This window comes from Ipomoea triloba, chromosome 2 (genome assembly GCF_003576645.1).
Source record: "Ipomoea triloba cultivar NCNSP0323 chromosome 2, ASM357664v1".
NCBI lineage: Eukaryota > Viridiplantae > Streptophyta > Magnoliopsida > Solanales > Convolvulaceae > Ipomoea > Ipomoea triloba.
Genome location: NC_044917.1, coordinates 16,110,632 through 16,126,396, shown reverse-complemented (window position 1 = coordinate 16,126,396; position 15,765 = coordinate 16,110,632).

Sequence of the window (15,765 nt, the reverse complement as noted above, 5' to 3'; positions counted from 1 at the left end):
GATCCACCTTTCGAATACCAGAGCCCAACACTCTGCGTACCCTTTAGATATCTAAGAATCTTTTTGGATGCATTTAGGTGACTTTCCTTAGGACTTGCCTGAAATCTAGCACATACACCTACTGCAAAGGATATGTCTGGTCTACTTGCAGTTAAATAAAGAAGAGATCCGATGATACCTCGATAAGTGGTTTGATCGACCTCTCGACCTTCGCTGTCGACATCGATACGTAGAGAGGTTCCCATAGGTACTTTGACTGAGGATTTCCCTTCTATGTTGTATTTCCTGAGCAGATCCTTGGTGTATTTCTCCTGGTTGACGAATATACCTTCCTTAAGCTGTCTCACTTGTAGTCCAAGGAAGTAGTTGAGCTCTCCCATCATGCTCATCTCGAACTTTCCTTTCATCAAACTGGAGAACTTCTCGCACAAGTCTGGATTGGTGCTACCAAAAATGATATCGTCCACATAGATTTGCACCAATAAGATGTGATCCCCATCCTTAATCCTAAACAATGTTTTGTCCACTAGGCCTTTGGTGAACCCACACTGAAGTAGAAAAGAGGATAAGGTATCGTACCAAGCTCTTGGAGCTTGTTTTAAGCCGTAGAGTGCCTTCTTCAACTTGTATACTTTGTCAGCTCCTACGTCCTTCAAGAAACCCGGAGGTTGTTCAACGTACACCTCTTCTTCGAGAAGTCCGTTCAGAAAAGCGCTCTTGACATCCATTTGATATACCTTAAAGTCTTTGAAGGCGGCATATGCGAGAAAGATGCGTATGGCTTCGAGACGTGCCACTGGAGCGAAGGTTTCATCAAAATCTATTCCTTCCTCCTGACAGTAGCCTTTGGCAACAAGTCTGGCCTTGTTCCTAACAATAACTCCATCCTCATTCATCTTGTTTCTGAAAACCCACTTTGTACCAATGACATTCTGATGATGAGGTCTCGGAACTAGTTCCCAAACGTCGTTCCTCTCGAACTGATGAAGTTCCTCTTGCATTGCTTGCACCCAATCTGCGTCGCTTAGAGCCTCATCGATCACCTTAGGCTCTATTTGAGATAGAAAACAAGCAAACATGCTTTCTCTGTAAGCTGATCTGGTTCGAACTCTGTCACGTACATCTCCGATCACTTGATCAGCAGGGTGACTTCTCAGCCATCTTAGGTTGGGTTGCGGCTCCTCAGTTGATACTTCCATTGAAGGTTGAGATATGGGTTGAACATCTATGATCTGGTTTTGATCAACTGAGTCAGGCGCTTTCTTCTTGGTAGACTCTTCATCATCTGATTCTGACTGGAGTTCTGCTACGTCTCGAACTATCGACTGCTTGTCTTCGAGAGGTAAGTTTGATCTCTCGATAGACTCTGGCTGATCTTCCTCAGCAGCTTCCGTTGTCTTTGATGGTTGATCTGTTGATGCCCTTTCATCAAAGGTAACATGTATGGACTCTTCAACCACCAAACTCCGCTTGTTGAAGACTCTGAGTGCTTTGCTTGTCGATGAGTATCCCAGAAATACTCCATCATCTGCCTTTTCTTCAAAAGTTCTTCGTTGAGTCTTCCCATTGTTGTGAATATAGCATTTGCACCCGAATGAGTGGAAGTGGCTTACATTCGGTTTTCTTCCATTCCACAACTCATATGGAGTCTTTCCAACTCCTTTTACTATCAAGGACCGATTTTGGGTGTAGCACGCTGTGTTGATTGCTTCTGCCCAAAATCCTTGTGATATGTTGGCTTGCGAGAGCATGGTCCTTGCGGCTTCTTTGAGAGTTCTGTTCCTTCTTTCAGCAACCCCGTTTTGTTGAGGTGTTCGAGCAGCTGATAGTTGATGATGAATTCCGTTCTCGTTGCAGTAGCTCTCGATTACTTGATTAACGAACTCTCCACCTTGATCTGACCGGATCTTTAGTATCGAGACTTCCTTTTCAACTTGAACTTGTTTCAAGAGATTTGGTAGGGCAATTTTTGTCTCGCTTTTCTTGGTTAAGAACACGGTCCAAGTGAATCTTGTGTAGTCATCCACTACCACAAGAGTGTACTTCTTTCCCTTTATGCTGGGTGGATCCACTGGGCCAAATAAGTCCATGTGAAGAAGACTTAATGGTCTAGTGGATGATGTATCGGCTTTGCTCTTGAAAGAGGATTTGATCTGTTTGCAACGTTGACATGCCTCACAGATTTTATCCTTTCGAAACGTCACTTTGGGCAGTCCTTCCACTAAGTTCCTCTTAGTAAGCTTGTTGATAGTCTTGAAGTTCAGATGACTAAGCTTACTATGCCAATCCCAGCATAAATCTTCCTTGCTCCTTGCTAGCATACATAGGGATGGTTTTGCAGACCTCCAATCCACTATGTACATGTTTCCTTTCCTTGCTGCTTCCAAGACGACTTCGAGAGATTCCTCGCTCATAATCTGGCATTTGCTTTTGGTGAAGATAACTTTGTAGCCCTTGTCACAGAACTGGCTTGTACTAAGGAGATTGAACTTGAGCCCTTCAACGTAGGATACTCCCTTAATAACCAGCTCATTCTTTTGAATTTCACCAACAGCTTTTGTGCGTCCCTTCTTCTCGTTGTCGCCAAATGTCACCAAGGGACCTTCGATAGGTTGGATGTTCTCAAGCAGTGTTAGATTTCCAGTCATATGTCTCGAACATCCACTGTCAATGAACCACACGTCCCTGGTGTCCTGCAAGGAAATCAAGCAAGTTTAGGTACCCAAACTTTGGGTCCTGGTGGGTTAGTGAGTTTAGGCATCCATTTATACCTTGTGCCCATTATTCCAGGCCTAGGCGCAATGTAGCCATTGTACGTTTGATAATTATAAGGAATGCTAGCAAAGGTTTTAGGCCTCTTTGGTGCATAAATCAACTTAGGTAGAGACTTTTCGACCGGCTTATGCACCATGCCTTTCATACGCTGTTTGGTCATGTGAAATTGCTGAAAGTGAGGTTTCTTCCAGAACTTGTGATTTGATGACCAATTCTCACTAGATGGATAGAGTCTTCCTTTCTCCATCCGTGAGTTCCTAACTATGTGGATCTCAGACCTTCCATATTTGCCTTGAGGTGCATTATATGGAGTGTAGCTCTTTTTGTACTTGGAATGGCCTTGCGAGAGATACCAAGGTGATCTCTCGATATTGTTTACCCGGCCATTCTTCGTAGCTTTCCTATACTTTCCATTGCTGGTGTATAGGGACGGTTTATGAATAGCTACTCTGGTCTTTTCTGTTGGTCTTTTATGACCTTTGTTTGGTTTGGGTTGAGATCCTCCATTTCTTGAAGTTCCCAAACCATTGGTCTGTTTATCTCTCGAGAGCTGGTCTTGATGGAACCCTAGACCGGTTCTATCACTTGTAGGGCTGTGATCAACCACCATTTTCTCCATAGCTTTGGAGGAATTAGTGTATGATGCTATGACCTTTCGAAGATTAAGCTCTCTCGTCTCTCGAGCTTTGCACTATTCAGATAGTAGGATTACTTTGGCTTCTAACTCACTTACTTTGAGAGTCAGCTCCAAATTCTCTTTCGAGACGTTCTTAAGCATATCTCTTTCAGCAGTTAGCTTGCTGTTTTCATCCATCACTCTAGCATGAGTGCTATTGGCGATGTTAAGGTTCCTTCTGAGCGATTCCAACATCTCGAAGGGGTCCTCATCGCTTTTAAATGAAGAACAACGAGAGGTAGAAGTAGAGCAGCGAGATGTAGGAGTAGAGGTTACCTCGTTGTCAATGGCCATTAGGCATTGATTCTCCTCTTCCTCGGTGTATAAGCAGATGAGCCCCCTCTCATCCTCTGAGCTGCTGCTGCTTTCGCTGGAGCTCGACGTCTCGGACTCCTCGATTGTCCTCTCGAATTCTTCAGCAACAAGCGCCTTCCTGCGCTGATACGTCTTTGATGATCCTTTGAAGCCACCTTGTGTTGGCTTCTCCATGGATTCCTCTATTCTCTTGGAATCCTTGCCTTCTTGGCCCTGATGCTTGCTTACTAGTGGGTAAGGGCATTCGGCCTTGAAATGTCCCGGTCTTCTACAGTTGTAGCATAGACCCTGATTTTCCTCCTCCGTCCTTCTGGATGGATATCTCTCATTTTTCCTTCTTGAGGAGGAAGGTGAACTTTTGTTGCTCTCCTGGTTCATCTTCATGTATTTCCTGAACTTTCTCACAAAGAGAGCAAACTGTTCGTCAGACATAACATTCATAGGATTAGAGTCTGACCTTGAAGATGTGGATGGTTGCTCAGCAACAAGTGCTACGTTTCGTCGATCCACAATGTCCTCATCTCTTGGGAACATCTCGAACTCGAAGGCTTTGAGATCCCGGAAGAGTTTGTCTGTTGTGGTTTCCTTCAGATCTCGGTGATCTCTCATCGTGATCACCTTTACTTCCCACTCCTTAGTGAGGCCACGTAAGACCTTCAGGTTCAGCTCCTTTTGTGGGATCTCCTTTTCAAGGTCACTGATCTCGGTTGTGAGCTTCATGAACCGAGACTCCATGCTGTCGATGCTCTCTCCTGGCTTCATCTTGAAGTCTTCGAACTTCTTCATGGCCACGGTGAGCTTGTTTTCCTTTTCCTATTCGTCACCTTCACCAATTAACATCAAAGTATCCCATACCTCTTTTGCCGTTTTGCACTTCCTCACTTTTGGGAAGATGGTTTCGTCTATAGCTCTGAAGAGAATATCCTTGGCAATATTGTCCAGGTTGTTTCTCTTCCTATCATCACTGGTCCATTCTTCCCTAGGTTTTGGGATGTACTTTGGTGTTTCTTGGGTTTGAACTGCAGCAGTATTAACCATTAGGATCTTGACTGGTCCAGAAGTTATAACCTCGGCCATCTCATCATGGAGGGCTGATAAGTACGCAAGCATGCGTGTTTTCCAGTCGTCAAACCTGCTAAGATCAAAAAGAAGATGTCTCGACAACATGCTGTCCATATTGAAAAATTATCTCGTGCTTTGAAAATATTTAAGAAGATTTTTCAAAGAAGGATCTCTAGGCAATATAAACAAAGGTTTATATCGATCAGAGAACTTGCTCTGATACCAATTGTTGGTCCCAAGGGGATGGGGTACAAGTATAGGGGGGGGGGTGAATAGACTTGTATAAGATTTTGCAAATCTTTTCGACCTCTCGTGTGTATTGAACTTAGGATGTTTAGGTTCGATACCTCACGAGGTGAAGACAAAGTTTTATGCGCAGTGGAAATATTATCCCCTTTTTGGTTAGCACGAGTTTGGGTTAGTTCGAGAGGTGTGATTATATGCAGTGCAATCGAGAAGTTAGCGAGAGATAAAAACAGAAAGTAAATGCAAGAGAGATTTTTAAGTGGTTCGGCCAACCCGCCTACTTCCACTCTTCTTCCAGAAACTCCCTGGAAGGATTGCACTAAAAACTTCCCTTTCTAGTACAATAACGAGCGCTTGAGCTTTGATCACCAAGCCCGCCTCAAGCCTCAGGTTTTTCTCCCCGCTTCCAGTTACTCCACCTCTCGAGCACTTGACCTTTGATCACCAAGCCCGCGTCAAGCCTCAGGTTTCTTTCGCTCGGACAGCAGCCAGGTTACTCCGCCTCTCCTCAGGTTTTTCTCCCCGCTTCCAGTTACTCCACCTCTCGAGCACTTGACCTTTGATCACCAAGCCCGCGTCAAGCCTCAGGTTTCTTTCGCTCGGACAGCAGCCAGGTTACTCCGCCTCTCCTCAGGTTTTTCTCCCCGCTTCCAGTTACTCCACCTCTCGAGCACTTGACCTTTGATCACCAAGCCCGCGTCAAGCCTCAGGTTTCTTTCGCTCGGACAGCAGCCAGGTTACTCCGCCTCTCCTCAGGTTTTTCTCCCCGCTTCCAGTTACTCCACCTCTCGAGCACTTGACCTTTGATCACCAAGCCCGCGTCAAGCCTCAGGTTTCTTTCGCTCGGACAGCAGCCAGGTTACTCCGCCTCTCCTCAGGTTTTTCTCCCCGCTTCCAGTTACTCCACCTCTCGAGCACTTGACCTTTGATCACCAAGCCCGCGTCAAGCCTCAGGTTTCTTTCGCTCGGACAGCAGCCAGGTTACTCCGCCTCTCCTCAGGTTTTTCTCCCCGCTTCCAGTTACTCCACCTCTCGAGCACTTGACCTTTGATCACCAAGCCCGCGTCAAGCCTCAGGTTTCTTTCGCTCGGACAGCAGCCAGGATACTCCACCTCCCTTGCTTAATCCAAAGCAAGACGTTGTTGATAGTCACAGTTGAATGTAACAATCTCCAATCTGACCACAAGCTATCGTTGAATCAACTTTGATGTAGAGCAGCTTTGGTCACCTTCTGGATGTATGACAGTTTAGCTTTGTAACTCTCTTCGAACACTAAGATGTGTTCTCTCGCTGTATTGAATATCAGGATGATATTCCAAGTTAAGCACTTTGCACTGGAACGTTTTTATCAGACACCTCTTGTTAACCTCTTGACCTCTTTCAAAACCCCTTTTTCTTCTGTGTCTTTACGTCCTTATATATGAGAGTAGAAGAATAGTTCCGTTGGAGGGAAAACTATTCCGTTTGAAATTGGTCTCCCACGCCGAACATGGGTCTTTGCACAATTTCAGCATTTTTCATGGAGTAGTGGTCTTGTAACTTGAGCCTTTTGTTTTGTAGTGAATATTCCATATTCCACTTTCTTGAGTTCATGCTTCACTTGCTTCTTTTGGATAAAGTTACTCTTTTTATGTTCCCATCATTCCTTGTTTGGGGAATCTGACCACTTCAGGATTGGTGCACTTCTTGACCGTTTGTGGTGGAGGTCTGACGTGTCATCCACTTCCGTCCATTTTGAAACCTCCCGCTCAGCACCTCTTCAATATTTTATCTCCATGATATTCTTCTTCTCCAAACTTAGAGTATTTTATCTGCACATGTTGACTAACATTCAGCCTCTTGGAGAAGTGCCGGTTTATCGAGACCATAGAAGATGTCTCGACCACTTGATGTTTCAATCCCATGTATCGAGAGGTCTATCTCTCGAATATTCTTTACGTCTCGAACTCGATAGGTATATCGAGAGGTCCTTACCTCTCGAACTTGGCTTGTGTCTCGAGACTTAGTTGATGTCTCGTAGACCCTTATTCCTCCAGAGTTGTCTCGTGCCTGCTTCTGATCTATCTGTTTGCTTACAACACGAAAACTTCTAAGTTGTTCAAACAAGTTTACCTTAAGCTTAAATATTTCCCGAGTTGAGCTCAAATTACCCGGTTGTATTTTCGCTCTTAGTTTACTTATCGAACTTACATTGTTTTGCCTATGTATCGAGACTTGGGGATTCTTACTTAACAGTTGGTATCATCAAAACCTATTACATGATGTTCCTAACACAAAGAACTCACCAATAGTGAAAGCAATTGTGGTACCTTCATCCTTTTCTCCCATAAGAAGGTTTGTAAGGCCCAACCCTTGGCATAGTCTAGTAACAAAAGGTCCAATGAAAACAATTTGAGCCTTAGGCTTAAGCTGGGTTTGGAGCCATTTTCGCGCTTGCAAGCCCATGTTGATTCCCACATCATTCTCCATGCACCACATATAAAAGAGATCTTGCTTATAGACCTTGTTGCGGTTGGTGGTTCTGCCGGAGAGATTCACTGCAAAGGCTAATCTGATAGCCTTTAAAGTATTCCTTGTGATGAGATTTGCCTTGAGGTTTGATGAGTTGTAAGGGGCATTGTTGGTGATGCTTTTCCAATACTGAATAGCAACAACTTCTGAATCAAAATCTTCTTTAAATTCCCTGAAATACGGCATAGAGATGCTCTCGTCGGTGTGGAATCCAAGCGTAACACCTAAAGTGTTAACTGACAAGCTATAGTGGTTGCCGAACAGTCTGAAGGAAATAGACTCTCTTGCATTGTTAATTTCTTTTCGGATTTCCAATGTCGCCAAGAATTCATACGTGACTGGCGCAAATGTAGGTCCTCTCCACTCGAATAGTCGGCGGAGCTGTCGGTGCCTTATCAGTCTATTCACCTCATCCAAGCAACCAAACTCTATTAAAACATTGTCATCAAAGTGACGGCCGACTGATAGCTGTTTGCTCTTGTAATTATCCACCGAGGTCAGTTGAAGGGGTGTCAAGTGCCTCAGCGACCTCGCACCTCGCTCCTGGGGAGCTTGTTAAACTTCAGCTTGCTGTCGTGTTCGTGATCTGCTGGATTCACCGTGATCATATTTAGTTTTCTTTGCAATCTCTTTAGCTCGTCCCATCCTACAAAATTTTAGAAATTATCATTCATGGTAATTGGTTTTGAATAATTATCTTTCAAAAAGTCACCATTGGATTCATGTAAAATTCCTTGTCAAGATAATGAATTTTAAACATATAAGGCTAAGGATTTTTCAAAAATTTCGCCATAGTTTTCCCTATATTTTGAACAATTCTATCATAAGAGTATCAACAATATCATTCCATTATCACACACATGCATAATTTCATAATAAGATAATTCAATTTGATAGTCAAATAAGAAGTCAACTATAAAAGTCAAGAATTTCTAAAAGTCAACTTCATCTTCTTCCCCAAATTCTAAAATTATGGTTTGAAATTGAAATTTCAATTTGGCCAATGTAGTATGTGAAAAGTCAAATTGATGGCATATAATAGTTCTACAACAAGTATACTCATCAATTCAAGCATCAATTTCATAATTTGAACATGAAATTTAACAAACCCATATGCTCAACAATGGTGTTCACACTTGAAGCTCAAATATAAATATCAATCCATCAATGCAATCATCAATAATGAAAGAAAACATCAAAGGATAGTTCTATGAAGCATTATAAACCAATTTAAACATTCAAATCATTCAAAATCATGCAAGGTAATGTAGAATAAATTTGCACATTCAAGCTCTTCCAAACTCATGGATATCCAAAAATAAATGGTTAAAAGTTAAGAATTTACCTTGATGGTGATGTTTTAACCCTTCTTGAAGTAAAAATAAGATATATGTTCAAACCTTGAGTATGGATTGCACCTTGCGTGGAGAAGAGAAGAAAAATTGGGTAGAGAAGCAAAAATGGCGTGGAAGGCTGAATGGGGGTTTAAATCTCGTGGGGGAGCTTTTACACCGGTCACACTCGTGTGAGCGTGCGTGGGAGCTCACTGCCTCGCTCCCACGCATGGCTACACGCGTGTGAGCGTGCGTGGGGGCTTACTGTTTTGCTCCCACGCACGGCTGCACGCGTGTGATCCCGTGTGTCAGTTCCGTGCACAATTTCCTTCCAGTTTTGGTCTTTCCCTTCATACCTATGCCCGATTTAGGCCTTTCCAAAGCAGTTTTTAATCTCGAATCCTACAAGTTAGTCCTAAAAAACATGGTACCATTGGAGTTGTAACAAATTATTAGAACAAAAACATAAAAAAAAAAACTTAAAAGAAACAATTTATTGAACCTTGGGTTGCCTCCCAAGTAGCGCCACGGTTTACGTCATTGGCTAAACGTATGATACCTTGGTCAAGAATCAACCATACTCCTTGGTAGTGGGTAGGAAGCATTTTGGTACCCACACATTCTTCCATGTAAGCTTATCATTTTTCCACTTCGATTTCGGTTTGGATTTCGTTTTGACCGTCGCCCTTACATTATCATCTTCTTCCTTCATTCTTTCCTTCTCATCATTTGTGGCTTGTCCATCAAATCTCAGGGTTATTTCACCTGAACTCACATCTATGCGTGCACGACACGTAGCCAAAAATGGTCTTCCAAGAATTAAGGATCCATGGGGCTCATTATCACCCATCTTGCAAACAACAGAGTCGACAGGCACAAGAAATTTTCCTATTCTTACTAAAACATCTTCCGCTAAGCCTTCCGGATACCGTGTGGTTCCGTCAGCTAAACGTAGAGTCAACCTCGTCAGTTTCAAACTTGGTAAGTTCAATTTTTTAAAAAGATTTGAGGACATGACATTTATAGAAGCTCCAAGATCGGCAAGAGCATTTTGAGGTTCCATGTCCTGTAGAGAACAAGAAATGAACAAAGCTCCAGGGTCGCCCTTCTTTCTAGGGTAACCCTTAGTCAAACAAGCCGATGATTCTTCGCTTAAGCAAGTAAAATTATCACAATTGTCATTCTCAAATAACTCACGGCATTCCTTGTTATTGAAAAATTTTCGGATAAAAGCATTAATTGTACCTTCTCGAGCCGCTTCTTTCTCTTTTGAACTTTTGATTTTGTCTCATGGTAGCTCCTTTTCTTTTGGGCATACTTCCGAAGTGGTTATCTCCTTGCTTTCCTTCATTGAGATCGTGCATGAACCGCTCGCATTCTTTAATTTGAGATCGGGACTACAAGAGGTAGTCTCGTTTCTCTTGTCTTCAACCTTACATTGGCATATTCCGCAAATAGCATCCTTCGGGTCACATTTTTCATGTTCTTCTTCCTTGGCATCAATAGCATTGACTCTCTCTTTTGGATTGTTCTCAATCTTAAACATTTGAGAGATTTGATTCTCAATCGTCTTTAGTGTAGCCTTGGACTCTTGTCTAAGACTAGAAATCTCTTGTCTAATCTCTTGAGTAATCTCTTGTTTTAGATTTGACCGATCATTCTTGAGTTCCATGATCGTCCTTGTAAGTCTTTCATCTACTTCACGGATGTCATCCCTTCTCTGTTGAGTAAAGTCAAGTTGAGAGTTGTATTGTGGCCTGAATTGGGTCATTTGATTTCCAATTCCTTGGTTTTGATTGTACATCAATCTGTTCTTATCATTTTGTCCATATGTAGGCTTGTTTCCATAGTTGTATTGTCCTCTCGCTTGATATCCATCATTGTTTCTATTGTTCCAACCCTCTCCCTGTTTCCAATTATTGTTCGATCTTTGATTCTGTCCATAAGCATTGAAGTTGGAGTTCCTTTGGTAATCTACCGCCTCAACTTGCTCAGATGCAGACGGAGAAGTGCAAATATTAGTATCATGAGGTCCTCCACAAATGTTACAGTAAAGAGCCAAAGCCATACAAGGCTTAGGTTTTCCTTCCATTTTTTCTACCATAGCCTGTAGCTTCTTGATTTCGTGATTCATTGCCTCTATCTTTGCCTCGCTCGCCACATGATTATCAACTTCATAAATGCCCCCGTGATCTCCTCGTCGGTCGTACCAACAGGATGTATTCTTAGATATTCTCTCAATTAGTTCTTCAGCTTCTGGCAAAGCTAGGGAGACAAAGGCACCGCTGGAGGATGAGTCAAGCAACATCTTTCCTTCATCTGTTAGCCCTCCGTAGAATGAGCTAATCATGTCCCATGAGTGCATCAGATATTGTGGGCATTGCCTCTTAAGAACCTTGAATCGTCGCCAAGCCTCTCCTAGACTCTCAAGTCTTCCTTGCTTGAATTCCTGTATTAGCCTTCGAATCCTCATAGTCTTTGTGATGGAAAAGAACTCGTTCATGAATTCGCGATGCAACTGCTGCCATGATCTGAAATGATTGTCGTCTTGGCTTTCCAACCATCGTGCTACCTCTCCTATAACTGAAAATGGGAATAATTTAAGTCGAACTATATCCTCACTAACGCCTTCTTGCCAGTACATCCTGCATGCTCGTATGAACCTTGTGATGTGTGCATTGGGATCTTTAGATGGTAATCCTGAGTTTTGACTGTTCTGAACCAGTGTGAGAATAGTTGGATGCACGTGAAAGTTGACGTTTTCCATCGGCGGTGCATAGATCGAATTACGCATGTTAAAATCAGGGGTCATGTTGTAACCCCTCGGCATTTTCGTAAGACTAAGGTTCGAAAAATATTTCCTTAAGCTATGACATTCATGAAATAGTCCCTCGAGGCTTCAAGAGAATTTTTTTTAGGAAGAATAGTTGTTATTAAGTTGCGATCGTTCGTGCCGGTCACGAACCGTAAAATTTTGGGAACTAGTATTCGGACCCGATTATCCTAGGAAATGAATTATTAGACACCATGTTATTAATATTGAATTTCCAATTCAATTAAATCAGCCCATAGCAGAAAAAGATTCATTTTGAACGTACATCGCTAAAATTCCGCGGTGTACCGAACCTAGCCCAATTTCAAGTTTCAGTCTGGGATAAATTTTTGGTTTCAAAATTATTCCTGTTTAAATTATTTTCTACCAAAACTTTATCTGTTTGGACCCCAACTGATAAGTTTAAAAATACACCATTATTTTATTCTATTTTAATTCTTCCATGCAAACATTCCCCTCAAAGTACTAAGTGTCTAAAACATGTTTATTCTCCTTGCCCTTTTGTTCTTGCCTTGGCCGAAATACAAAGAGAGGGAGAGAGTGTTAGCTTTCATCTTCTTCATCCTCTTCTTCCTCGCTTCAAGCTNTATTCGGTAAGTTTGCGGTTTTATTCGGTTAAAAAGTCTTGATTTCTTCCCTAGAACTTGATTGTAGGTAAAGAATTCTTAAATATGTTGTTATGGTGGTGTATTCTACCTAGGGTTTTTCGGTGAAACTTGGGGATAAAGGTTCAAGACTACTTTTACGGTGATATTACACACTTGTGAGGTAAGGAATTCCCTTAAGTTGGAATTAGTCACTTGAATTTGGATAATTGATTTTAGTTGAAATATGGTGTTTTTGGAGCTTTGGGAATATTTTCGTATACAAGTTCATAGCTTGGATATGCTTGTATATGTTGTATTTATGTCTATATAAGCTTATACTTGTGGAAATAGAGAAAGGAAATCAAGACAGATTTCTGTCAGTAACTTCCGTGAATTTCTGGGAAAAATCGGTAAATTATTTTGGTCCAATTTTTTTTATACATGTAGTTCTATAAGTTTAGAAGCCGCATATAAACTTTCATAATTTTTGGAGTAGTATAAGTATGGTTTTCGGAATTTTTCCCAAAACTGGTCCAGAGAAGGAAAAATGCTGGACAGCACACTGCCAAGGGCAAAAATGGAATTTTCTGTGTAAATTCGTGAACCTAGGTGACCAAAAATTTTTATGAACATCAAGTACTATGAGTTAGGGTTCTACCATAAACATTTCAAGTGAAAAAGAGTTCGGGAACTATTTTTACCGGCTCAATCTTTCGGACTGCGCAAAACTGTAATTTCTGGACAGAAACTGTCAAAATCAATTTTGACAAAAAAATATTTTTTTTTTTTTGTAACAAAACTAGTGACGAAATTTTGGGATGTCACAACCATATTTGGATGAAATAAATTATTTTGAAAATACTATTTGATTCCAGGAAAGAAAAAGAAAAATGTTTTCAAACCCTTAGTTTCTGGAATAAGGTGGGGACCTTCGGGAAGGCTTAAACGCAACGGCCCGGGGTTGGAATAAGGTTGGACCTATGGGAGGGCTGGAGTGCCATGGCCCTAGGTTGGGATAAGGAGACCGATGGGAAGGCAGTGAAATGCCACTGCCCAAGGTTTGAGAAGGAGAATTGAGAAATGTTCAAAGTGCTTACTCAGGGGAAACTAAGTGGAAAATTTTTGAGTATGAAAATTATTGTTATTCTGGGCTGCGGTTCAGATTATTATAGAACTGCGGTTCTATATGCAGTATGAAAATTGTTGTTACTCTGAGCTGCGGTTCAGATTATTATAAATATTAGAGCTGCGGTTCTATTTGCAAATGATGAAATTCCTGGAAATGTGAAATTTTGCAAACTTGTCTGAAAAGGGCATGAAAATTATTTTGAGTGGCAAGTTATGACTTCATTCTTATTTGAGAAAAGCTTGATATGATTTAACGTTTATACGCTATTATACTATCTATAAATCATATGATTTAACGTTTATACGCTATTATACTATCTATAAATCGTATGATTTAACGTTTATACGCTATTATACTATCTATAAATCGTTTCGTTTAACGTTTATACGCTATTATACTATCTATAAATCGTTTCGTTACAGGCAGATTTTCAAATCATGGTAAAACTTTATAAAGCTTTTAGATTACCTATGTTTTCAAACCTTTGTCTACTTTTAAGTGACAAATGGATTTCCTTACTTAGCCGTCGTGCTAACTACACTTCGTTGTGTTCTTAACAGATGTCTAGGGTAGGCTCGTGTAGCCCACCTGACTCGGATCCTTCCGAGTTGGAGTTCCCTATCTACGATCATGATGATTATGTACAGTACTTAGTTGATGTCGACCCGTATGCTCCTGGATTCGCTCCTGACTCTCCAGCTCCGGCTTATGTTCCTGCTATTCCTTCCCCACCGTACAGTCCTCCTCCGACTTACCCAACTACACCCTCTCGTATCCCGGTTCGCAGTAGCCAGCCAAATTTTCTGGATGGGGCCATGTCTAGGTTTGGGTCTTTTCCGGTAGAGGTGTTGGAAGGGAGTGATCCCTTAGAATTTGTTGTCTTTTATCCTTGTCCGTGGAATCTCGCTCCTTCGGAACATTGGGATGAGTGGTCCATGATGTACACTCCTAGTTACTTCCTGGATCATCTCACCTGGGTTGCGGGCAACTGGCATCTTGTATGGGGGACGTACTCCGAACCGGAGTACCGCCCCTTAGACGAGGATGACTGATTAGAAAGGTTATGGGAGGAACCCTTTTTTTTGTGTACATGTATCTTTTGTAGCCATGATGAACTTAGCTGGCTAGTAAGTTGTAATTAAACTCTTGTATATATTCTGGTAGTTAGTGTAGCTACCCCTTTTGCTCACCTATATATATATGTATGAAGATATGTTGGGTAATGATGATGATGATGTGAAATAGTTTTCTTGTTAGCCTGTGCACCTAGAGTGAACTCTGTCTGGTCTTGGCTGGGTTTAGTCTAGGTGTGGCGGTAACTACTCCGGATGTACTGTATAGCCGAGCCGGGGTGTTACACATGTAATCTGCAATTGACCTTTGCGGTTCTTGAGGGATTCCATAGTATTCTTCTTCATGAATATTGTCTTGATGATTTGCTTTGTTAGCTTGTGGTTCTTCAAGAATTGGTTCTTCATGGTTAATTGGTGCTTGTGGAACAATTGGAACTAGGGGTGGATTTGATACATTTGTTCCTCTTCCTGGTGGATTTCTTGTTGCGCTTGATGAAGCCATTTGTGATCTTTGTGTATTTTTCCTTCTAGTTGCTATATTGATTTTTGGAATGTAGGGTAGTAAGCCTTGATTTCCTTTTGCTTGCGTGTGCATTCACCTAGTAAGATTATCAATGAAACAAAAATTCCACAATTGACTAGAAGTAGTCAATTGGGTAAGTAGCAAAAACTGATAAAATAAAAATAAAACAAAAGAAAGTGGTATGGATTAACAATGCTCAAATCTAGCATTCATACAATCAAAGTAAACAAAAACATATGACAACCTATTGCCGTCCCCGACAACGGCGCCATTTTTGAAGAAGTAGTATTGTGTAGGGGTTGATTCGTCAAAAGATATTTGTGTTAAAACGGAAAGTCAGTGACTCCCCGAGTGTTGGTCTCGAAGGAGGGACATAGAGGTGTGTCAAGTGTTCGGGAGTTTACTTGATTGAGTCGTGCATAGGATTCGAGTGTGGTGAATGGTGGTTTGTGAGTGAAAGGAGTTCATAAGGTTTGGTTTGAGTGCAAGAAAGTAATAAAGTAAAAGGGTTGGTAAGTATGTAAAAAGAGGTAGGGATTGGATAGTGTTCATGTATGATGCATTGTGGTGTGACTAAGGTAAAGGATAGACAATGCTAGGATGTTGGCTATTCAAGAGTGTGGTTGTCTTAGTCCTTTTCAACCTTTGTGTACTAAGGCTTCTTTGACTAAGGAGTGCCTTCAAGCATCCAAAGCTCTAAG